The 25062-nt window shown below is 41.7% G+C and overlaps 1 protein-coding gene and 1 long non-coding RNA gene across 25 annotated transcripts in view; one reads left to right on the forward strand and one right to left on the reverse strand.

Annotated features, from left to right (window-relative positions):
- The window catches only part of TSHZ2 (teashirt zinc finger homeobox 2), a 911650-nt gene that overhangs the window by 78566 nt on the left and 808022 nt on the right, over positions 1 to 25062 (forward strand). For 12 of the 15 annotated variants that reach the window (XM_031687684.2, XM_031687688.2, XM_031687685.2 and 9 more), the window contains one exon: positions 23785 to 23834. The exons of 1 other annotated variant lie outside the window; for it this stretch is intronic. The gene's annotated coding sequence lies outside the window, so the exon portion shown is untranslated. Of the gene's footprint in view, positions 1 to 16553; positions 16648 to 23784; positions 23835 to 25062 lie in introns of those variants that run through there. 2 more of the 15 variants (XM_072944423.1, XM_072944424.1) reach the window with 1 other exon arrangement.
- The window catches only part of LOC140687461 (uncharacterized), a 91114-nt gene that overhangs the window by 38309 nt on the left and 27743 nt on the right, over positions 1 to 25062 (reverse strand). For 6 of the 10 annotated variants that reach the window (XR_012061818.1, XR_012061821.1, XR_012061817.1 and 3 more), the window contains exons 2-3: positions 15705 to 15808; positions 12875 to 12995 (exon numbers count right to left, since the gene is read on the reverse strand). This is a non-coding gene — a long non-coding RNA (uncharacterized lncRNA). Of the gene's footprint in view, positions 1 to 5390; positions 5444 to 5901; positions 6157 to 7005; positions 7138 to 12874; positions 12996 to 15704; positions 15809 to 17903; positions 19786 to 25062 lie in introns of those variants that run through there. The other 4 variants (XR_012061820.1, XR_012061819.1, XR_012061824.1 and 1 more) reach the window with 4 other exon arrangements.

A 25062-nucleotide genomic window follows, 5' to 3' on the forward strand; every position in this document is an offset into this window, starting at 1 on the left:
CCAGTGTTTTCTTTTTCCCTTCTATTTTTTAAACAGAGTTGAGATCATGATGCAAATATAAATTAATTCTCTTGCTTTATTCATTTTATGTTATTAAGCACCATCTCAAAAGCTCTTTGTAAGTATCCTTTTAATGGTGCACACTGTTTCTTCATTTGGCATATTGTAATTTATTTAACCAACTCCTCTCCACTGAACATTCAAGTTGTTGCTAGTTTTCCACTGTTTTGAACAAAGAGGCAATGGACACCTTTGAGTGTGAAACATTTCTCCCCCCATAAAACTTAAAAAAAAATCTGAAAAGTTATCAAGAAATGTGGAAATGCTATTCTGTAGAAGGGGCGGGTGAGGCAAAGAAGACACTTGTATAGATGCAAAATTTAAGCTGTATTCCTAAAAATCTTAGTTATTGAGATAAGATAAAATTTAGGGCAGTATTTGGAAAAAAATTCTTAATGTCAAAAATCCAAATCCATGCTGAACAAAGTATCAGCAATTTAAATAAGGGCAGGGGTTACTGATTTTTTTTTTCCAGCCTGAGGCTCCAGTATGGTCTGACATAGTGATGTGACTGATCCGGTCCAGGCCTTGAGGAGGCATAATGTGTCTGGTAGTAGGAGGGGCTCAGAACCACCTTATTATTATTATTATTATTATGCCCTGTGGGAAGCTAGCTGTCTGGTGTTTTCTCCCGAGAGGCAGTGCAGTGTGATGGGTATAAACAAGGGTGCTGGTGAGACTGCGTGGTTTAAACCCCACCGTGCCACTTACTGCAGGAACTCGACTGAAATGCTTATGCTCAGAGAGCCTCACTTTTCTGATGTCCTCCGCGGAGATGGTGGTGATAATTGTTCATGCCTCCCAGTTGATGGGAGGACTCAGTGAGCTACCTGTGGGCCCCTTCTAACAGCCAGCACTTGGCTTGTAATAAAAACTTAGTAAGTGCATGTTCTTCTGCAGCCCAGTTGTGACCTGTGCCCCCAAGCTGGAGGCAGCACGCAGACTTGCTTGCCTCCTTACACAGGACACTGTTAGATTTAAAAAAAATCAACTAGTTGCCAGCACTGTAAAATCACTAGATTTCACATAAAAAAAAAATTACCTACAAAACTCAGAAGATCCAGCAACCCTGCCTTCCCCAGTGGTAACATTTGGCCAAATCTGCAAACCAATAGATCTCTTTAAATGGAATGAATTCTCTCCCATTCATCCCAGACCATGGTTGTCAGATTTTGCAAATAAAAATATAGGATACCCAGTTACATTTGAATTTCAGATAACTGAATACTTTTTAAAGTATGTCCCATGCTATAATTGGGACATGTACTAAAAAACACCTTATTTCAAATTTTTCTAAAATTATGGGATATACTTACACTAAAAATTATTTGCTGTTTCTCTGAGAATCAAATGTAACTGGGCATCTTGTGCTTTACCTGGCAACCTTCCTCCAAGCCCTCCCACCACCTGTCTAAGATCCCTGCTTGACCTGTAGGCGTCAGTATGGACGACCCAGGATTAGAGACAACATTCCAAGCAGCCTTGAGTGTAGTCACTGAAGTACATTTTTCACTTTATGTGAAAAAGTTTTGGGGCCTCCACTTGCCGACGTGTATAAAACCAGTGCAAGAATAAAATCGCTGGACACCGTCTCAGCACCGTCAACGGGTGAGTTCTCTGAGCAAGCGCTTCTGTGCATGAGTGAAGTCAGATGCCCAGAGCCCCTGTGAGCTTCTTGCTTTTTCTCACTGCTGCTGGAGTGCTTTCAGATAGAGAATCAGGTTCTGCGGAAAAGGCAGCCATTTTTTAGGGCCAGGACATGAAGGATGGTGATGTTTTCCCTCCGCTGGGTGAGAGACCCTGCCGAGGAGGGCAGGAGCTGTTCAGGAGAGAGCTGCTTATGCCCCTGCTGGGTGAAAGGGAGAGGCAGACACCTGTGACAAGACTGCTGCCTGCCCGGACTGAAGATTCTCTTTCTGGCTTCCATCAAATGGAAACACATGAGCTTCAGCAAGAGAGGATGGGAGATTAGCTAGAACAGGGTTCCTCAGCCTTGGCACTGTTGACACTTGGGGTTGAGTATGTCTTGGGAGAGGAAGTCTGTCCTGTACCTTGTAGGATGTCTGGCAGCACCCCTGACCTCCACCTACTAGATGCAAGTACCATGTCCCTCCTGCCCTCCCCTGCTGTGACAACCGATAACGTGTCCATGCATTGCTAACTGTCTCCCGAGAGGTAGGTTCACCCCCAGTTGAAAACCACTCTACTAGAAATACCACCTCGGGTATGAATTAGGGTGCAGATGCCACAGAGCAAGGCACTAGCCTCACAGTGAGAGTCAGGTTTAAGGTCTCAGTGGGAGGGGTGATGTCTCAAGCTGCAAAGTTTAGGTCCCACCTAAACTGCTCACATTCAATCACAAAAGTTGTTGGCCAAATTCTGTGGGCAGAATGTGGGTTAGGAGAGTCCATTTTGCAACTCTCAATATGGACAATTTAGCTTAGTCATTATTTGGTTTATGGTGCTAATGAGTATATGATGCACTTCTGTTTGTGCCCAACTGAGAGGGTCAAGGCATCTCCCACTTTTTGGACACATCTGTCTCCCCTTCTCTACTCATCCCCACTCCCTGACCCCAACAAGTGCCCCGTAGACCACAGCTTTTGAACCAGGGTGATTCTGCACCTCCCTCTCTAGGGAACGTTTAGCAATGTCTGGGGACGTTTCTGGTTGTCACAATTGGGGAGAGGGTGCTATCGGTACCTAGTGTGTGGACACTGGAGATGCTGATAAACATCCTACAATGTGCAGGACAACCCCCTTCAACAAAGAACTTTCCAGTCCCAAATGTTCACAGTGTTGAGGCGAAGAAACCTGGCCACATACAGTAGGTACGAATGTGTGTGCTCACCTCAACCATCTGGAAGAGATTTCCCTCCACACCCCGGGCACCTGGAGGTTAATTGGACTCGTCTTGAATCTGTAGCTGGAAAAGTGTCAGCGTAGGGACTCTGTGGAGGGATGTGCCTTTTCTTTCCACTTCGCACTTGTGCCCAGAAATAGCAAGACCAGCAATTCTGTAAGGATATAGGTTCTTACGTAACCTTTCCCTTCTTTGGGGGTTTGGATATCTTACAGAAGTTCACCAGGGTCTCAGATTTGCACCTGATCCTAATTTCTACTGAGCACCATCAGATAAAGAGATTCTCCTAACAGACTGAGGACATAGAGTGACGGAGCTTGACAAGTTTGTGGAGAAGAGATGATGAGGGGTAGCTCGGGGAGAGAGAAAGACCCAACTCGATTTCAACATCCAGCCCTCCATCATCTCAGCATTGTTATCAAAACACCATTTGCACTGTTTATTGTGGTTGCAAATGTGGAAACAGCCTTTTATAATCTATGTTTGAGTCAAGTCGCTGATGCAACCCCTCCCCCCTCTTTTCACCTTCTGTTCCCTTTGAAATATTGTCTCGCTCCATTATTCCTCCCCCTCCTCTCCATCTCTCTTTTTGCGTGCGTGTGCGCGCGCATGACCACAATTGTAGTTTCAGTAAATAAAACGGCTGCTTGATAACGTGGAACGGCCCAGCGCTTAACTCTGCCCTTGGAGATCCTTTACATCAAACCAGTGATCAAAAAGTGGTGCAGATAAAATTTGTCATCAGGGATTTCCTACAAAAGAATTACAGTGGAGAAATGGCCGGATCGATACTATGGATTTTCACTGCAGGGGCTGGTGGTCCAATTGCCGTGAGACACTCATACAGATAAAAGGGCACGGCTGCCACTCCGTCACAGACTGCTGACTCAGCAAAAGCTTGTCAGGTATTTATAGGCCGGAGTGATACAGAATTATCACCTTGTGGTGCCCGGCGCATGTTCCTTCTGAGATTGCCTGCCTTTATGGGATTGCTAAATGCAGGTGAATGGAAAAATGATGGCTAACAGCTGTCAAAATGCAACAGAATGAAGTACTTAAATCTTTTTTTATCCATTAAAAGGGTAACAACCGTACATATATCATGGCACAGACATTGTAATGATATTTGGGGGCTGGTAAACGAGGGAGTAATAAACAATGTATGTTCTGATCAGAACGGCAGAGGAAATAAGACTTGGGGGTGAAGGCGGGTCTTCCCTGAAGACTTATAATTACTTTAATGGTTGAACATTAGCTAACAGAAGGAAAACAAAATTACAAACTCGCGCTTGCTTCCCAATCTTTGGGAGACTCGCTTTCCCTTATGTTGGCATTTTGAAGACATCGAACTATTCCCTAAAACGCCTAACCAGGCTCACTGAATCCCAAAGTTACCGACGTTTACGTATGCCAGGTTAATTAAAGTGCACGGAACAGCAGTAATTTATTTGTAAGAGTTTCCAGCTTTAAGGTCTGGGGTCCAGTGAGAACTTTGTTGTTTCCAACCTCCCTGCTCCAGCTGAATTTCTGATGTGCCGTGGACAGACTTCAAAAGTGCAGAAGCATGCTTATACCTGCTGTCACATGGAATAACATTATTCCTGGAGGAGAAGTTCAATCTCAGCTCTGGAGTTCCTTAGCCATGACTTACAAAAAATGTACGGAATTGCTCTGATTCCCAATTAACGTTTCTTTCAGGAACCCCTTTGGAAAAAAATCTTAACAGTCTGTGTAAACCATCCATGCTGTATTTATCTTATTCTTTGCTAAGTGAGAATCAGCTTCCAGAAAGATTTGAAATACCACTTAGGGTTGCCCTGTAGAATCTTGGATTTTTTTTGAAAAGATGCTGCACTGTTTCTAGAGCTGTCTTTTCCCTAATGCATTTTACGTAAATTTTCAGTGAACCATTTTTTTTTGAGAAGCTTGAACATTAAAAGAAGAATGTTTTCCTTATTCTCTTCAACATTTAAAAAGTATTGCAAAGCAACAGGGAAATGAGCAAAATACATAGACTATCATCAGTAACAAGGCAGGTTGACATGAATGGATTCTCCATTTCTTGAACACCTGCAGCGAGATGGGCCTTGGGCAGGATGTTGAAGAAACACAGTGAGTAAAACAGGCTTTCAAGGAAGGAGCTTATGGAAAGGAGGGCCAGGGAAAATACTTACTGAACAAATACTTTGTGCCAGGCAGTTGGCATATGTTATAATAAAATAGCAAACTGTTATAAAATGCTAGGCAGATTCCTAAGTGTTATATGGAGTCACGTGGTCCTCATAGCAGCTCTGTGAGGTAGGGTTGTTACCATCCCCACTTTACAGATGAGGAAACTGATGCAACACTGAGGCTGAGTAACTTGCCCAAGGTCACTTAGTTAGGAGGTGGAGGACCCGGAACACAACCTAGGCTGTCTGACTCAAGGTTCAGTTTCCTAAATGACAGAGCCATACCGCCTCTCCTGGTTTGGAAACTTTCTCCTTTTCTCCTCACAACAGTCCCACGAAGTAGGCGTTCCTATTGAATAAATAAGAAAAGTGAAGCTCCTAAAGATGGAAGATGCTGCCCAGACATTTAGTTGCAGAACTGCGATCTGAACCCAGGCATGCCTGCCTTCAAATTCCCCATGAGTTCACTCTATCATTTACACTGGACCCACTAAGCAAGCAAAGTTCTGCAGCTTCAAAATTCAGACAGCAAAATTCAGGAAGTGCAAGCCATAACCTGCAGTCCAGGGAAAAGAATTTAATTTCAGGAAGCATGCCACTGCCTGGAAGGAACATTAACAAGACTTTTGTACCCAGATCGTCCCTGGCCAACATTGAGTAGGACTCAAAAATGTAACCCATACCTTCCGGAACTGTCCGTGGGGAAATCATCTTTGTGCCTGCTTGAACTGCCTTACACTGGTAGAAATCATTGCTACTATCATCACAGGATTGTTGTATGGAAGTTTACTGTCACTGGCAATAAACATAGATGAAAGGAGGGGGGAATAAGAAAACAAAAGGGAAAAATAGAAGCAAAAAATGCACCAGTGTGAAAAAAAGAATCCATAAACGAGTTGTTTTTTGTCTCTCTAGTTGCTCTGATGTGCACAAAGGAAATAGACGGAATAAAATCACATCTCAGGAACACCAACATAAATTCCCCCTTGCTTTGACAAGTACGTAATTTTCTTCAGAGATGCTCTTCACGTCTGGAGAGTTATGAGGCAATTTCATTCCCATCTGACAAATTTACAAAGAAACATTAGAGAAAAGGGATTAGGAAAGCGAGAAATCTTTATAGACTTTTTCCTCGGGCTGTATTTCCCTTCCATCTTGTGGTTCTTCCTTGAGGATCGTGCATGAGTAACTCACACAGTATGGACCCCATAACTGAGAGGCTTACGGGAGAAGCAAAATGCGAAATGTGCTTTCGGTCAACTAATTGTATTTACAATATTTGGTGGGGGTGGGAGGTGGGACTCGGGGAGGAGGAGAGAATAGTGTTATTGACAAACATTTAGATGAAATCTCTAAGGTATGGATGCAAAGTGATATTTTTAAAATTAGGCTTTTTGAAAGAAATGCAGAGAGAGAGAGGGAAGGGAGGGAGAGAGAAAGAGGAGAGAGGGAGAGAGATGGAGAGAGAGAACTGAGTGGTCTAAGAGGGTTTATAATGGAGATACGTGCTCCAGGATGGTAACGGTAGAGGGTGAATAATGGCAAAGTGTACATTTTGCCCCCTTGTAGCATTGTAGATTCTAAGAGGAACTTGCAGTTTTGGATCTTTTGAAAAAATATCCATGGCTAGTTTCATTGTGGAGCTTTTACAGTGACCAACTGTCCAGTTCCCCACCTGGGATGGGCCTGCTTTCAAAACCTAAAATCTCACATCCTAGGCATCTTTCCCTCCTGGATAAATTGTGATATTTGGTCATCTTACAACTGATGGTTGTGATTCCCACATAAGGTACTTGAGTTTTTGGCAGTTGTTAATTCTCTTAAGTATTTGCAACCTTGAATTTTTCACTTTTTGGCTCTTGTTAACTTGCAAAGTTGGTGTGTATGCACACAGACGAGATGCATACTTACATACATATATGTATATACTTTGATCATTTTGAGATTCCAGTAATATTCTTCGGTTAAGGTCACCGTGAGGGCTTAGAATTTTGATGGAGAAATCATAATAATGCTCAGAAGTTCAGGAAACGTATTCCTTTCCTGCAGTTGAGATTAAACATAATATAATGCAGGTGCTGTCAGAGGCAGAGCCCAGATGACAAATGTTTTATAACTGGGACTTAGGGAATGAAGAAAAGGAAGAGATACACAGCTTCCAAGGCCTTCGTTGAGAGCCACAAAGCACTCATAACACTGTGTGTTAAATTTGGCAGGAGAAAAGTGAGAGATTTGGGTGTGTATTAGTTCTGTATATTTTTCAGACTCCAACTGAATTTATGGCAGCCTTGTCCATGATTCACTGGACTTATCAAAGGAGTGAAATGAAACTTCATTTGTGTAATTAATTTCAGCTTTCTGTTCTTAAAGTTTTCCCACTGTGGTCACTATTCAAGTCATTTGCATTTTTAAAAATTCTATTTTTGGCAACATGTATTGTTTTTCTTCTCTAAAGCCACAAGAAAATCTTTCTCGTCTACCTTTGAAAGAAGTGGTGATTCATATCGGAACGGGATGTGTAAAACCTTTAGAGTGGAATAGAGGCTAGGCATTTCTTTTTGCCCGAAAAATCCACAGAATTCCTGTATTTTGGGGCTTACGTTTAACATCCCAAACCCAAATGTTGAAGTTTAATGTGGATTTGATCTCTCTTGAAGCTCTTACAATCAAACTCTCCCTTTGGTCTGTCTGCTGAACATAAAAAAATGGGACTTCTTTGAACTGCAAATGATTCTTTTTGCCCAAACTTAGAGAAACAATGAGAAGGGATATTCATACATAGAAAGGCTTGGTCCAGAAGAATATGAAAGTTGTGAAGTATCTGAACCACTTGACCTCTGTAAAACCTGCCCCAGACTAGATAGGGGGTGATTTATCCTAATATAACTGATAGAGCATGCAGATGGTTTTTTGCTTACAAGCAAGCTGAAGTACAATTTTGCCAAGAAATGAGATTGATCATGATGAGCGATATAAAAATTTAAAATATCCCCTGGTGGGGAAAATTTTTTCCTTTTATTTCTGCATTTGAATCTTTTAAATACTGTAACTTTTGGGCTAAAGTTATTGAGACATAAAAGGAATATTTGAACTGCTTTGGAGTTTATGATAACCACTGTATAATACATTATCTTGAAAGCCTTTATAGTACGCAGTTACAAACTTCCAGGAAATCTATTAAAATGCAGCATTAATTAACATAAACTTTTTATAGTGTTACTAATATTCTGCAAACAACTAAGAGTTTAAAAGCCCCCTTTTACAGGCATTTCTTGCTGCTGTACATCACAGAGTGAATTATAGGAAACACTAAAGCAAAAGAAAGAAATGAATTTTCACTGATTGTTCTGGATGGGAAATTGGCCTCAATATCTGCCTTTAATCTGAAGAAGTGTAAAGGCGAGATTCTTGCCCGTTTGCTTAGCATCTTCTTCTTAAGCTCATACAACTTACCGAAAGCAAAACATGGGTGTTTCAATATGCGTTCTTTCAAAGGAGAATAACATCTTTGAAATAACTTCAGAAATCAAAGCAGCTTCCTCGAATTCTGTGAGATGGAGTTTGGCTGGGTTTTCTCACTAAATGTTTACCATCTCACCGGTGGGTTAGTCCACGCTCCAGACTACATTTAGACACTTACAGGTATGTCAAGCAGTTACAGAAATTGAAGCAGCATTTTTATTTTTTGATATCTGGTTCCAGGCTGCACTGGCAAATCTCCCAAACCTGAGTCGTGACCTTTTTTAGAGGGATGTTTTTCATTTCTGTTTTGAATCCCAAAGGGGAGGAGGCATCTCAGTCTCCATGCCCAAAGGGCAAAACTGCCTCCATTCAGGAGTGGAATGAAGATGAGCTGGCCCTGAATTTTCTAATCAAGCCATAATTACTCCCCAACTATTCATGTTTAAATGTGTCTGCTCAGACATGAATCAGGCAGAGGTTCTTAGCTTCCTCTTTGCATTGCCTGTCCGCTGTTTGTAAATACTGGGGTTGTGATTCTGGCCAAAGGGTCCTTGCTTTCCCAGGCATTTGGTATCATCTGGGTAAGACTGATCTACTTCAAACTACACTCTCACTTTACTCTGTCTTTTCAAAAATAAAATATCTTCCAGGTCTCTTCCCTTTGGATGCAGACTCCTTCAAAAGTTTCTCAGTGTTCTGCTTTTCCCCTCTTCCCACATCATCGCCTGATTCTCAATCCATGTGGGACCGAAATTCTACCATGATGATAATAAAAACGTATTATTGTGCATATACATTACCCTGTGTGTGTGTTTCCTCCATTAAGTCTTTTGTTTATCTATTCAGCAGGTATTTATTAAGTGTGTATTATGTGCCAGGTATTGCAGAAGTGCTGGTGGACATGACGGATGTGTTTTCCTCCTGGAGTTTATCTTCTGGTGGGGGCAGCCATGCAAAGGGCCAGCAAATGCATGAATAACAAGGTGATAAGTCTATGGAGGAGATAAACTGATGATGTGATCGAGTGTAACTGATGGGGTACTTGAGGCGGGGTGGCTGGGGATGTCTTCTGTGAGGGGGTCCCATCATAGTTGCAAGTTGAGTGATGAGAAGATGCAGAGAGCTGGGGACCAGTGTTTGAGGCAAATGGAGCGGCAGGTGCAAAGGTCACATGCAAACTCTCTTGGAATGTTTTAGCAAGAGTGCTCAGGCCAGTGTGGCTGGAGCAGGGTGAGGAAAAACATCAGCCAAGTGGGAGACAGGCAGTATCTGTGATAATAACAGTTATCTTTTATCCACGTGAGCACTTCAAATGCATTACTTCTATATCTTGTGAAAACTTTGAAGGGAGGAGATTATTATCACAGTTAGCAGGTGGTTAAATAGAAGTTCAGAGAGGTAACGTGACCTGTCTAGGTCACAGCTAGGAAGTGTCAGAGCTGGAATTCAAATGTATGCAGATTTGTCTGATTCCAATATTTATTTGCTCAAGAAATATATATTGAGTACTTACTATCTGCCTGGCACTTTGTAGGAGCTGAGGATAAAGTAATGGGTAAAACAAGATTTTTATCCTCACGGGGCTTACCTCCAGTAGCGGGAATAAGAAAAGAACTAAGTTCTTTGTAAATATAGTTTGTCAGATCGTGGGAAGTCTTAGGGAGAAAGATAAACCAAGGTAAAGAAGACAGGAGGGGAGGCAGTGGGGCTGCGGTTGCTCTTTTACATAGGACATTCCACAAAGGCTGCGTCGATAAGGGGGTATCTAAGTGGTAAAACTCTGAAGGGAGCATGTGGAGCCATGTTGGAGGAACAGTGAAGAAATCAGTGCGCTGGATTCAAGGGAACCCGGGGGGAATAGGAGACCCAGTGAGCTGTCGTAAGAATTTTGGCTTTTCCTCTGAATAAGATGGGAGGCATTGAAAACTGTTAAAGAAAAGGAGGACATGAAATAAATTTTGTTTTAAAAAAGATTTATCTGAAAACTGGCAAAACATAGACTATTGAGGGGGTAGGGCCAGAGGCAGGAAATCAGGGGGTCATTGCAATAATTCAGACCAGAAATCATGGTGGCTGGGATCAGGGTTGTGTCAGTGGATACAGTGAGAAGGGGCCAGGTTTTATGATCTATTTCAACAGCACAGCTAACAGAATTTGCTGTTGTTTGGGTTGTGGGATGTGAGAGAAAGAGAAGTAAGACCAAGATGGCCACAATGTGCTGAACAATGAAAATGATGGTGTTACCATGTACTGAAATGGGCAAAATCAGTGGGGATGGACATATTTGGGGTGGGGGAGAAATAGGGAGGTTGGTATTTATCCCCACAATTTATTCTATTTCTTTACTTTTTGTCACGGATATCTATTATTTCTGCTGAATGGGTCAGCTGATATACGGACATTATTTGACCAGAAGACTGTCAACATTTCTTCTCTTAAAAAAAAAGTTGTCAGTAAACTGTGAGTGCATTAGTTAGCTTTGCTGCATAACAAGCAACCTCCAAACCTCAGTGGCTTATTGTAACAGACATTAATTTTTGTTAAACAAAAAATGTGTGTTGGTTGCAGTTCAGGTCAGCTTTGCTTCATGTATCTCTTTATTCTTGAACTTCTGCCTGGACACATTTGCTCACATCCTATTAGCCAAAACTCATGGCCAAACCCAACAATGATGAGGGAGGGACCATATACCCCCAACAAATGGCATGGCTGTCACTAATTAAAGCTTGGTTCTCATCCTGACCAGTCAAAAATAAATAAACTAGATCCAAGATAACCATGCAACAGCCTCCAAAGGGGATGGGAGGCCAGAGCCCCTGAAATCCAGTGAGAAATAATTTTTGCCTATGTCCCTGGCACTCAAACACATCTGCATTGGAGCAGCTTAGTGTTGGCAGTGAGCCTATTTGCTAATTTATTTCTCCCCTTATGATCTTGAGCTCTTTGATGGCTGGCCATGTCTTTACTCACTGTTTTGTTATCATTGCCTGGTGCAGCTCTACATACAGTAAGTCTGTTTTTGTGTGATTGGTTCAAATGCATTGCATCTGACCTTAGAGTTCATTCTGAGGGTTGTTTTCTTTTTTATAAGAGTAAATAGAGGAATGAAGAGAAGAGAAGGAATAAAGTCCAAAGGCAGCAAATTCAAATACCATCAGATGCTCGGTAGATAACATACATAGTGCATCAGTTGGGTTTAAGACAAATGGGCGTGGCGGGGTATTTAAGCAAACGGGAGAGTACACACTCCCCAGTGGTAAAATTATTAGTATTAAAAACAGGCGGAGCCAAGATAGCAGAGTAGAGAGATTCACAGCTCTCCCTCTCCCACAAATACACCAAGAATTACATCTACAAACCCACTGAACCGCACAGAACACCTACTGAACTCTGAAATACAGGAACTTTGAAATATAGGAAGATTCTCACAATATCCGATAAACAACAAGTTCATACTGTATAGCACAGGGAACCATATTCAACATCTTGTAGTAACTTATGGTGAAAAAGAATACGAAAACAAATATATGTATGGTCTGGTATGACTGAAGTATTGTGCTGTACACCAGAAATTGACACAACACTGTAAACTGATTATACTTCAATTAAAAAATATATAATATATATAAAAGTATTAAAAACAAAACCATATGAGTGCTAGTCAAATAAAACCATTTCAAGGGCAGATTCTCCCTGAGACTGGATGGTTCTGCAATCTGGTAACAGAGCTTGGAAGATTTGGGCATATCAAAGGAGAGGTGGTTTTTTTTTTTGAGAATGTATCTGTAATATGTGAGATTTGAGATTTGTCTTTACTTGGGATTTCTTTAGTAGGAAAAAAAAAAAGAATCTATCCATTTGAAACTGGAGTAAGAATTAGTTAGAGAAAATATTTTTATTCCTTTTGCCAGAGATAAATTTTGAGATTTTGTTTTTAGTTCTCTTCTATCTTCATGGACCCAAGTCCTCATACAGAAAACTATGTGCAACTTCTGGAAGGCTGCCTGGGAGCAACTTTCCTACCGTTCGGGTTGTGGTAGTGGGTGGAGAGCAAGGAGGAGATGGAGAGACAGTTATACAAAACTCAGAGTGAGCTCTGCCTCCAAGTCTGAAGTGTGGAGGGAGCTTGCTGGAACATCTCCAAGGCAAGTCTTGGGGCCCACGTCTCCCACCGGAGAGTAGTTCTTTGACATCACCCAGGACATCCAAGGCCAGCGCTGTGGAGTCCTCTGCCCAGCAGAGCATTCCTCACGGCCTTGCCGTGGTGAGCCCCTCTCTCACTACCCAGAACAGTGACTGTTCTCTGAGTTGGACCCACCTCTGCAGGTTTCCATGGGGCTGAGCAGCCAGAAGGTTCTCCCACCACAGTGTTCAGGATGTAGGTCAAAATTTGTGTTTTCCAGTAAATTCAGCTTGCAGATAGATATATTTTGTTTGTCCTGCACAGCAATGATAAAATTATGTATATATAAAAAAGTAATTACGTATGTGTCAATATTTAAAACATGGGAGATTTTACTTGAAAATGAGAATTTCTGGCTTTTTCTGAGATTTGGAAGCTCTGTCCGTATGGGACCACATCTGCTTGGCCACAGTTGGCTGAGAAACATCTGCCCATTTCATTAAAGGCACGGTCTGTGTATTCCCCTTCGGTGTCTACCCAGCCCCTCCATTCAGTTATTTCACGTGCCTGGCTATTCTAGACAGTTGTGTAGTATTGGTGGCTGTAACATATATTGCTGTAAATGCCTCAGGTATCATCTTTAATTTAAAGAGCAGCCTGCCCTTTAGATAATCAACTTCGGCTTTTTAAAACCAGAGTTGTTAATTATACTGGATGTATTTTCTTTGCTTTAGACCTGATAAAGTCACTGTTAAGGGATGTGATTATTTGGTGGGTTAATCTAAAAGGTATCCTTTCTCTTTTTTCCCCCCGCTTTCTGCTGTTTTCTCTTTACTCTTATCCTCCCTGCCAACCAATCCAATATGCAAGAAACCCTTCAGGTGTTTAAAAGAGTTGGAAAGTACTCCAGGAAATGCTGTAAGTTTGCCATGTTGTCAGAGGATAAAAGCACAGTGTTCAGTCCAAAAGCTTTGTGTAGTTTTTTTTTTCAGTGCAAGTTCCAAGTTAAATTTTTGGATGCTTATCTTCTCTACATTTTAATGAGAAGCTTTCGCTAAGGATTTTTTTTTTAAACAAAGACACAAAAATTTAAACCTTTTGCACAATAGCAGTGAGTATTGAAGTGACATGCTGTTTCTACATTTTGAAAAACACCAATGCTCACATAATCAGCAGGAGCAGGAATATTGGACAAGTAAATATGGAATATTATGCTCACAAGCAATAACTGTGTCTATTAAACATGCAAACCATGCAGCCTCATATGGATTTTTTTCATCACTTCATTTTATAGGTATATGTGTGTGTAAGACTGGGTATATAGTAAACTTTTACGAGTTAAATCATTTTTTCCATTAGTTTTTGTTGTAATTACCAAGATGCTTATTGTAATTTCTGATTGATCTTCAATTGGCACTGCCTCATAACACTTTATCTTGAAAATTCTCTGCCTGCAGGCCTCTTAGTCATGTAGTGAATGATTTATCCATAAACCTTCAACATACTCAAGAGTTCAATATTAAAAGGGACCCGTTTGTAGAGTGAAGAATGCTTCTATAAAGCAAGTTAACATCGTGGTCATTTTGCATTTAGGCAAATTAGTCACGTTGACCCAGAGGAGAGGGTCTGTCCCCTTTCCAGCATTTCTACCGTGCATGGTTTTATATTAATTTTTCAGATTCTCTCAGGTCTATCGTCCCAGTTAAGCTGTCATTTCTATGGGAACAGGAATCATGCCTTTGTGGGTTTTTTTCTTTCTTTAAACATTTTTTTAAACATGGTGGTAAAATATCCATAACATAAAATTTACCATTTTAACCATGTTTAAGTGTACAGTTCAGTGGCATCAAGTACATTCACATGGTTTTGCAACTGTCACCCCATCCATCTCTGGAACGTTTATCATCTCTTAAACTGAAACTCCATTCCTATTAAATGGTAACTCTCCACTCCCCTCTCTCAGTCCCTGGCAGCCACCATCCTACTCTCTGTCGCTATGAATTTGACTCGACCAGGGCCATCATGTAAGTGGAATCTTAAAGTATTTGTCCTTCTGTGACTGGCTTATTCCATTCCACACGGAATGTCTTCAAGGTTCATCTGTGTTGTAGCTTGTGTCAGAATGTGCCTTTTTTTTTTATAACGCACATACCTAGACTCTAGCTCAGTGCCTGGATATAGTAGGTGATAGCAGACAATACATATTTGTTGAATGAATACATGAAAGAAACAATGAGTCAGTTACATCATGTTCCTCTCCTAGCCTCAGGACCAGACACACAGTTGTCCTCAGTAACTCCTTGAGGGATGAAAGAACTACTTGACTTCCTAAAAGCTGGCATGGATCCCAAAGAACAATCTAGATATTTTTTGGAATATGAAACATTCACCATTTCCCCTTTGCATGTGTTGATGAAATCCAACGTATGAAAAGCAACTCTGTGGCATGTTTTCTTGGGCTTGTAATTTGGGTTGCTTTGTGCTAGCTGCTAATTAACCAGTTGGTGATGTGCTGTTTGTCTTTTCGTCTGCCTCTGAGCTTGTCAGGAGTCAATGACAAGCCCAGTGAAACTGGGGGGCACTCTGATAATTAAGGTTTGGAGGGCTTCTTACCGACCCCATCATGTACCAATCGCTTTCTCAGCCTCGACTGATGGGTAGCTGACATCTGACAAAACAGTGGCCTTCTCTCATATACACAAGCAGCAGGGCACTTTCCCACCTTTTAATGGCTGAGCGAATTTCATCCCAAGCAACTCTGACAAAATGAAAGTGTATTGTCAAAGTTGTTTGTGAAGATGACTGTGTTTAGAAAAGAAGAAAAGTCTTGATACATTCAGAATTGCTACACACACACACACACACACACACACACAAACACACAAACACACATACACAGAGTCTGTATTCTTAGCATCTAAATGCAAAAAGTAAACTATACAAAGTTTTATTTGAATATTTCAGTGGTGTAAGGAGAAATGGTTTGGTGTTCTGTGTTCTGTTCTTTGACAACAGTCACACTTACAGGTCAGTTGAGCCTGTGTCTCATCCTTAAAGGAACAAGGGTGACAGAAGGCTGCTGAAGTAGTTTCTGTAAACTGGTGATATCTCAGTGCACAGGGTCTGTACCTGTAACGTAAACCCATCAGATAATTGTGAGTCATGTGTTGGGGGTGCTCTGTATTTCCCTATTTATGTTTATCTTATGCTTCCTTGATCTTCTTAACCCAATGTGGTTTGGCACCACCAGCAGCAGAAGCACTCAAGACCTGCTGAATTGGTCTGGAGTTTAATCTGAGCCCCAGGTGATTCATATACCTGGAAAATCTGAGGGGCCCTGGTATAAATCACCTGGCCCCATGGTTCTCTGCATTCACTTTATTCTTATTCAGTTGAATTCCACTAGGGCCTGTGTATGGCTAAAACCAACAAACAAAAACACAAAAAATTCCTAGATGGTTCCCACAAGTGATCAAGATTGAGAATCACTGGTCTGAGGCCAATAAATGTCACCAGCACCTCAAGGGCTGAGACCTTGTCTGTTTTGTTCTTATAAACAAATGGAGTCTTTTGCTTACATGTAGAAACATACTGGGACAATAAAATGTTAGTGAGAGAAAGGGCAGTTTTACACATACTAACGATAATGTGTGTAAAAATTACATGATTCTGGGTTGAGGACCATCTTTGCCTCCTTGCACGCTGGACAAACACACTGTTTGTGTCCCATGTGCAGTTTTCTTTCTTTTCAGAGCAGCAAGAATCCTGACTCTTGCCCTTAAATGAAATGTCCGGGGAGATGATAGTACAATGAGATTTGTAACTTGTCCCCTCTCTGTTCTTGTGGGATCTTGGCTCCACTCTAGCTGCAGCAGCTCCGTTGAACTCAGAGATTTGGTGTCTTCTTTTGGATCTCAGAACCCACCATTGAGTTCAGTAGTGAAGATGGAATGCCAAGATTAAGCAAGGTTGGTTACATTTGTAAATGAAAAAGGCTCAAAGCTTTGTTTGAACAAATTGAAGCAATAGATCATAGGTGGGATAGAACTCTAGCAGAACTGTGAAATTTCAATGAAAAAAACCTCACATCAATGACTGTTAAAAGTTCTAGAATTAACAGCCCTACTGTATGTTGCTTGTGAAGATGATTGTTAGTTTTTCTCTTTCCAGTTTCCACTCCCCTTAGTGAGATAAAACTCAAACTCTGTATATGTTAAGATTATGTCTGCTTTGCACAGGGTCCCTCAAAATGGTGACTTAAAAATAATGGGAATTTATTTCAGTCTCACAGAAATAAAAGTCCAACCTGAGAGGGTGTCCTGCTCTGGAAATCCGTTAGGAACCCTGGGTCCTTCTATTCCATTGCTTTCTGTTAATACGATGCCTCCACTGTCCTCATGACCCAGGATCTATACTGTTAGGGTTGCACTGCAGCCGGTGTGTGTAGGGGTGGGAAGGGGATGGCACTCTTCCTCCCTTTTAGGGGCAAAATATACAAGTTGAACAGCATCACTTCCAGTCATACATTGTTTAGCCATGTGGCTCCACCCAGCTGCAAGCAAGACTGGGGAATATGGACTTTATGTGGCCACGAGTTTAGCTAGAAATTCTATTACTATTTAAAGGAGGATGGAGATTCTCTTTTACAATTTCTACCAGCCTCCTTTTGAGGGAACTTCCTCCTCTCCTCTCTCAGAGTTTGTGATGGGTGTGGGGCCGCTCCCACCTCTGCCTTCCAGGGGTGGGGCATGTGAGCCAGACTTGGCTCATCAACTCACCCATCACTGCAGCTGCAGAGATTAGTTAACGGCTGCCCAGGCAACCCAAGCCGGGCCAAGGAGACTGGGTCCTGGGCACTTGCTTCAACTAGAGGTAAAGAAACTGCTGCTTCTTCTAGGGTGGCTTTGCTGGTTAAATGTATTTGTGGTAGTTTTGCCTCCTCTTGGGACTATGAAGCCTAAACAGAGGAATGCGGAGGTGGAGACACTGAGAAAAATGACATCATTGGAGCATCTGGATTATGTTTTACCGTGGCCCAAGCCACCATCATTGCTGCTTTAAGATTTGCAGTGATCCTCTCATTGGTGTCCTTGTTCTGCTCTTGCTACCCTATCTCTGTATGTATATATGTATGTGTCTGTCTATCTATCTATCTATCTATCTATCTATCTATCTATCTATCTATCTAAATATGCATAATATATATTCCAAACAATAGCCTTACCCTATGAGGTGGTGTGGGATGCCAGGATTCAAGCCCAGGTCTGACTTCCAAGTCTGTGTTCTTCACCCCTAGGCTCCCCTTCAAACTGATAAAGTTCTTCTTCAAGTGGCTTCTTGCTTTGTAACCGGCATGGCTCTCTATAGCTGAGCCCCCATTTGTAACTTGGCGAGAGAGTTGAATAGCACTGGTTGAGTCACGTTTCCAAATACAAGATGATGCTTTCCAGACAAGATTTCCTTTACGCCACATCTTTCATTCTTTGTTCCCATATATGTAGTCAGCTGAAGTTTTGGGCAGGTCTGTAGTGCACTGGTTAATGGTGTGTGTCCCTTTCAAGGGTGTTCATTCCTGGCCCTCCTTAGGCTCACCACGCTACCAACTGCCATTGGCTGTCAGCAGACCTCACCTTCCCAAACCATCCAGCTCTGGCAAAAGTGCGGTCCTTACTTCTGCTTTAGCCAGTCTTGAGGACTCTGCCTTTATTTGCTCTTTTACATCCATCCCTTTCTCTTCAGACCCTTTTTTCTTGTGTTGAAAATCTGCATTCGCCCTGCCTTTCCATCTTCATCAAAGAGTGTCCATATTACGAAGACTGAGAAACTGAGATTGGTTGGATAATCACACCAATTGGACATGAAAGAAGTCAATTCTTTTGATTTTTTAAGATGACATCTCTATAATCACTCGATTATCTTATCTCCTATGGGTTCTGCATCACATAGGCATACATTTTTTATATTTTAACTTGCATTTACACTTAAAATTTAGAAAAAGTAGTTTTTATTTTCTCCATGTTGGTCAAATGGCCTTCTGCTAATGATGCAATTAGTGAAACTATACAAGACAAAGGGGGAGATCTTTCAGTTTTACAAAGTCAATGAAGTGGCAAAATCTGCCACGTTTGCTGTGTGTGCAAAATATTTCGCAGAACTCTACTGTAATAATGTGTTTTTTGAGCAGCTACTGTAGTTGCTGAAGCTAAATTATAATAATTTGATGACTGTGTGCAAGATGAATTTGCTGAAATACTGCCTCCTCGATGGCTGTTAGATTTGGTTTGGGATGGAGAGAGGCTCTCTGTCACTCTTGGTCATACCCAAAATGTGTTCTATGCTGGAGATTCTCTTATCCAGCCTCCCTCTGTGAACTCCTCTTCAGAATTTCCCCCGATTTTTTTTCTTCTAGAATTCTAATTCCTGGCAAACAAACTCTACTAAATCTTTTTCGGCTTTAAAAAATTGCTTTAGTCCCTTCCCACCTCCGTTGAATCCCCAGTGTCACCACTTTAGTCAAGGGAAGGTGTTCATCTCTGCATCCTCTGTGTCCTTCTAGGTTGGGAAGTTGGGTTGTGATATTTCACTCACTGATGCATCTTTTAGATGATTGCTCCTATGCCCTTGTGGAAAAATTTCTGCTCATTTGAGGTTCATGCCCTTTGCCTGTATCAACCTCTACTCATTCCAGTGGTTTGCAAGATGTAGTACCTGTACTGGTTCTGGAGAGCTGGTTGAGCACATTTCTTTCCACTGTTTGCATTCAATGATGTCATGCTGGTAGCTTGACACTGGCCACGGTGAGAGTAGTTACACCATGGAAATCGGCAAATGCTACAAATCAGAGCCAGATTGTCACATGTTCACCATTCCTCTGTGGTCATCTATCTTCCTACTGGTAACATTCTTTATTTGTTGAAAACTTGGTTCACGGATCGCAACATTCTTCTTCCCTCTGTGTCTGACAACACTCTCAGAGATTTCAATGTCCATGTTGAATTAGCGTGTGAGGGCCAGGGTTGCTCAACCTCCTACCCTGTGAGGGATAGTCCAGTATAATAAAGAGTTGTTCCACATCTCACGTGACTTCCTAGCTTCGTGTCAGACAGCTGGAGAATTGAAAAACCTAATTATAATGATCAGGACCTAGAACCAAATTGCATTTTATATATAGCACAATGTATTCTTTGTACAGTTTTAATACACACTCCGTAAACTGAAGGAGACTTGTACTCTGTTTTGTTTGGAAGTTCACCAAGAGTTCTTCACCATTTCAAAAATCACATCCCTGATGGCAATACCATCCTAGTATTTGAGTCACTTTTTCAACACATCGTTTGAGTCTGTATTTGATTTACTTTGTACTGATTTACTTTTCTCCGTAGCGCTTATAACCATTTGACATATTTACTGCTGCCCTGAATGAGAAAAGAGCTTGCTTTGTTTTTCCACTGTTGTTTGTTTGTTTGTTTTTGTTTCTCCATCTCCAGTACCTGGAATAGAATGGATCAGGGCCAGGTAGTAAATATTGTAGGCTTTGTGGGCCACATGGCTCTGTCTCTCCTATTGACCTCTAAGAGTGAGAATCACCATGAACAACGTGTAAACAAAGGAGTGTGGCTGTGTTCCAATAAAACTTTATTTAGACACTGAAATTTGAATTTCATATGTCAGGATATATTATTGTTCTTTTGATTTAACAAATATTCTTAGCTTATGGGCTGTAAAAAACCAGGCAGAGGGCTAAATTGGGTCTGCACACTATAGTTTGCCAACTCCCATACTAGGTGCTTAAAAATAGTTTGTTTTATGAATGAATGAATAAATTACTCTGTAAAACTATGTCTATATTAATAAATATTTCAGGCACATATAAAAACCTATTTTCAGCCTACATATATCTACATGTAGATCAGGATCAAATGTACCTCTTGAAAATACATGTCTTACATATTTTAACATTCTAACCATCCCTCAGTAGACAAAGGATTAATATTGTGAACTTCAGAAACAGAAACTGGTTTAGCAAATGTCTAACAACAGTAATGTAGCCCATAAACCACAACACAAATCATCTCCAGTTCATTATATATATTTTTTAATAAACAGGAGAGGGGTGGAAAGATTTCTGTGCATTTTCAACTTGAATGCACATCCATAGCTTTTTCCTTGGACTTTGAGCGTTTATCTTAATTGAACTTTCAGTACTACCATCGTCTTTCTCCACAGACTCTGAAAAAAATAGACCTTAAGACCCCAGTCAGAACACTCAAACTCCTCGGAGCAAATAACTTAAACATAACAAATTGAAGCTTACAAAAGTTGGAATTGTAAAACTAAAAGGGCTGTTAAAACCAGCTTTCCTGAAAATTATGAATTGGTTGGCCTGTTTCTTATAATGGCAAATAGTGAATCTTGATCATTCATCAGTGCAAATGTCATAAATTAGGTGCCGAGAAAGGCTGCAAAATTCTTTATGGCATCACAGAAAGCTACTGTGGCTGCCTTCATATCACATTGTTAGATTCCAGTGGTGCCCGCACAGATCCGGCAGTGAAAGTTTTAAAATTGTAACAAGTTGTCAAATGTTTATCAACGAGATTTTATGAAGAACTAAAAAGTTATGTACGATACTGCACAGGCCATTAGGGGAATAATAATAGTAACAGAGAGACTTTATTCTCATAAAGACTTATGTGGCAGCTAGCTTTTCTCCCCAAACTTGGTTAACGGAGGTTGGGAGAAGCAAATAATTCAATGCTAGAAGTGTAACAGCTTGAGGCATTAGACGGAATATCTGTATTATGTGTGGGATAGCAATATAATGGATATGTGAGGCTGTATCTCTGTAGATATGTAGATCTCTGTGTATTTATGGAGAAAGATATTCAGGGATGAAACACAGCTGTAACAAATGCCCTGTCAATTGTGTTTTATGGATTCTGATACAGAGCAGAAAGAGGGTGGGTCCTGAGATCAGGCTTAGCTGGGTTCACTTCCGGCCGCCTCTGATATCTGTGTGTCCTCTCTACACTGAAGTCCCCTCTTGCATAAAAGGAGGAGTAGCAATAAAAACTACCTTATTAGGCCTGTTGTAAGGTTTATAAAAATAAAGCATTTGACACGATTCCTTGTACATATGGAGCCCAGACCAAAAATAAACATCCAGTCCTTTTTAGCTGTGTGGCCTTGGGTTGGCCACTTAACCTCTCCCAGTCTCCGCTGCTTCATTTACGTAGAGGAGACAGCAATCTGCTCGCTCATTCTGCGATACTACGTGAAGAGTAAATGAGCTATTACATGCAAAGAGCCTAGTACTGAGTTAGCCACACAGTGACATGTGTTATAAGTCCCCTTTTCTTTCATTCAGTGTATATATGGGTGTCTATAAATATATATGTATATTTTTTATTGAAGTATAATTGACCTATGTTAGTTCCAGGTGCACAACTTACTGATTCAATATTTCTTTTTTTCCTGGACATCCTGAGGCCTTATTCTGGCTATATTTTGATTAAGTTCTGGCCTCTTTATTAAAAAAATTATTTGGGGGGGTCAGGTAATTAGGTTTATTTATTATCATTAATTAATTAATTATTTTAATGGAGGTATTGGGGATTGAACCCAGAACCTCATGTGTGCTAAACACGTGCTCTATCACTGAGCTATACCCTCCCCCAGATTTGATATTTCTATACATTGCAAAATAGTCACCATGATAGGTCTCTTTACCATCTGTCAGGGGTATATTCTTTTTTTTTTTTTTTTAAGTTTTCTTAATTGAAGTATAGTTGATTTACAATGTTGTGTTAGTTTCAGGTTATCAGGGGTATATTCTTAAAAGTGAGACAAAAACTATGTCTTCAGAGATGCAGTACTATTACAGTAACTATGTTTCATAAATCACCATTAACGTTCTTTCAAAAGGTTCTAGAAACTTCATGAACATCATCAGTTTCTGTGTCTAAGGCACTAGGCTGTAGGAAGCAAATATAGTTATTATCTGTCTCCTCTACTAGATGGTAGGTTCCGATGGAGCAGGGAATCTGTGTCTCATGCCCACCTCTGTGTCCCTAGCACACTTATTTGGGACATTGGGGTTCTGTTTGTAGATGCTCAATTAATATTTTTAAACAAATGTATCTCCAGCAGAGAAGAGCAATAAATAAATCTACCAATTCATGTTCTGTTTGTTCCTCTGCACCCAGGGTGGGTGTACTCTTCATCAGGATCCAGCAGGGAGCTGCTGGCACACTTCAATTGGGTAATTTGAGGAGAAGGTAGGAAAGAGAGCATTGCCAGCAGTCAGGCTGTGTGCAGTGCTCTGGGGGTGATGGGCCGTGGGTACTGGCCTCCACCCCGACCGCCAGCGGGAAACAGGAGAGTTTACTAGGTGGAGGGAGATCCTACAAGAGGAGAGCTGGATGTGAGGAGGGGCCTCTGGGCTGAGCTGTGAGCTCTGCTGGAGGGAGGTGCAGGCTTTGTGTGCCCACGTGGCCAGACTGATCTACGTCTCCCAGGTAGATCCCCTTCTCCACAGGTGTGTGGTCGGGCAGGTCCATGGAGAGACTCTTGTGTGAGATTTGGAGGGTGATGTGAAGCTGGGCCTGCCCTTAGTCCCCTTTCCCTGGTTCTTCCTTCACCTTTTCTGACTTGGGGGCCAGGTGTGTGTTCACCTCCATGATGAAGGGTCTGGCCACTGCAGGACACCCTGTCACCATGGTCACAGGCAACAAGAAGTGACTCAGGTTTCAGTCCAGCTGTGTGGCCCTCGGCTCATCCTTGTGGATTTCAGGTTGTCCTGACTCTCCCCTGCTTCAGATCCCTCTTCCCTCCTGATGGCCTGCCCTGTGGACCACAAGCTCCAGTGTGTGACACGGAGACAACAGCTGCATACAGACTGCTTAACGTCACCTTGTGCCTCAAGGGCTTATGGCTAAACCCCTGAAACAAATACAGATGTACATGTACGCATTCACACACATACACACCAACATTTATATAATCTCCTTATTGATCTGCTTGTCTGTTCTTAGTCAGCTCAGGCTGCTATAATGAAATACCATAGACAGAGTGGCTTATAAGTAACACAAATTGCTTTCTTACAGTTCTGGAGACTGGAAGTCCGAGATCAGGGTGCCAGCATGGCTGCGTTCAGGTGAGAGCCCCCTTCTGGGTGCAGACTTCCTATTTCTCCTTGTATCCTCACAAGGCAGAAAGAGAGGGTACTAGCTTTCCAGCTTCTTCTTATAAGGGCACTAATCTCTTTCATGAGGGCTCCACCCTCATGACCTAATCACCTTCTGAGGGCTCTACCTCCAGATACCACCACACTGAGATTGGGGTTTCAACATGTGAATTTTGAAGGGACACAAACATCAGACCATAGCAAATACTGACTGAAAAAAGGCATACAGTCAGCTTTTGGTGGCACCATTGCAATTGACCAGGAGTGTTAGTACCTCTCCTCCCTCCCTGAGACACCCTCTGGTGCATCCCATAAAGCACACCCAACCAGAACGCATAACGTCAGCTCCTAAAGCCCAGACAAGAGTGGAGAAGAGAAGAGTGGAGATTCTGGAGGAAGTGTCCTCCCTAGAGGCCATTTGTTCAGATAAATTTACTTTAGCTAAATTCAATTTATTCACTCAAACATGAATTCCACAAATTTTTCTTCAACACCTATGAGCCAGGCACTGTGCAAAATGCTGGGACACACACAAAGGCTCATTCTAACGTGGCCGGTAATTTATTGGGTACCATGGTGTATTTTGTTCTCTCTGATGTACTTCCCCTGCCATACGAAGAAGGGAACTGAGACTTCGAATTTGCCTGGTTGAATTTCAGCAAGTCTGTTTAAATGCTTCATTTAGCATTTTATAGCAGCTTGTGTGTAATAAGGGCCAAAGGCAAAAATTTCCCAGCTTAAAATTTGGAAAAGCTAAAGTTGTTTGAAGGATATTGTGCTGGAGGGAGTGGAGAACAGCACTTTTGGGAGGTGGAGGTGGGAGCAGATGGAAGAGAGCGAGGCTGTGTAGCTACCTCGGAGCTGGTAAAAGGGACTTGCTCTTGCATTTTTGCTGGTGGGATGGGGCTGATCCCTCTTCTGCAGTGCCCCCAGGAGGTGGCTGAACCTTAGAGGGGAAATCTGTGGGGTTCCACAGACACCATTCTTTAGGGGAGACAGAGAATGTGTATGTGTGTGTGTGTGTGTGTGTGTGTGTGTGTTTTGGGGGGAGGGCACAGCGTGGATCAGCAGTGGCGGCTATCATCTAAAAATCAAACATTCCTTTTCTGAATTTTTGCCCAGCCCCTGGGGTTCTTGCATGATCCTAGAGAGAGTTAGAAGGTCTCCTTCCAATGACTGAGATTGAGTTTCTCACCAG

Source organism: Vicugna pacos, chromosome 19, assembly GCF_048564905.1.
Source record: "Vicugna pacos chromosome 19, VicPac4, whole genome shotgun sequence".
NCBI lineage: Eukaryota > Metazoa > Chordata > Mammalia > Artiodactyla > Camelidae > Vicugna > Vicugna pacos.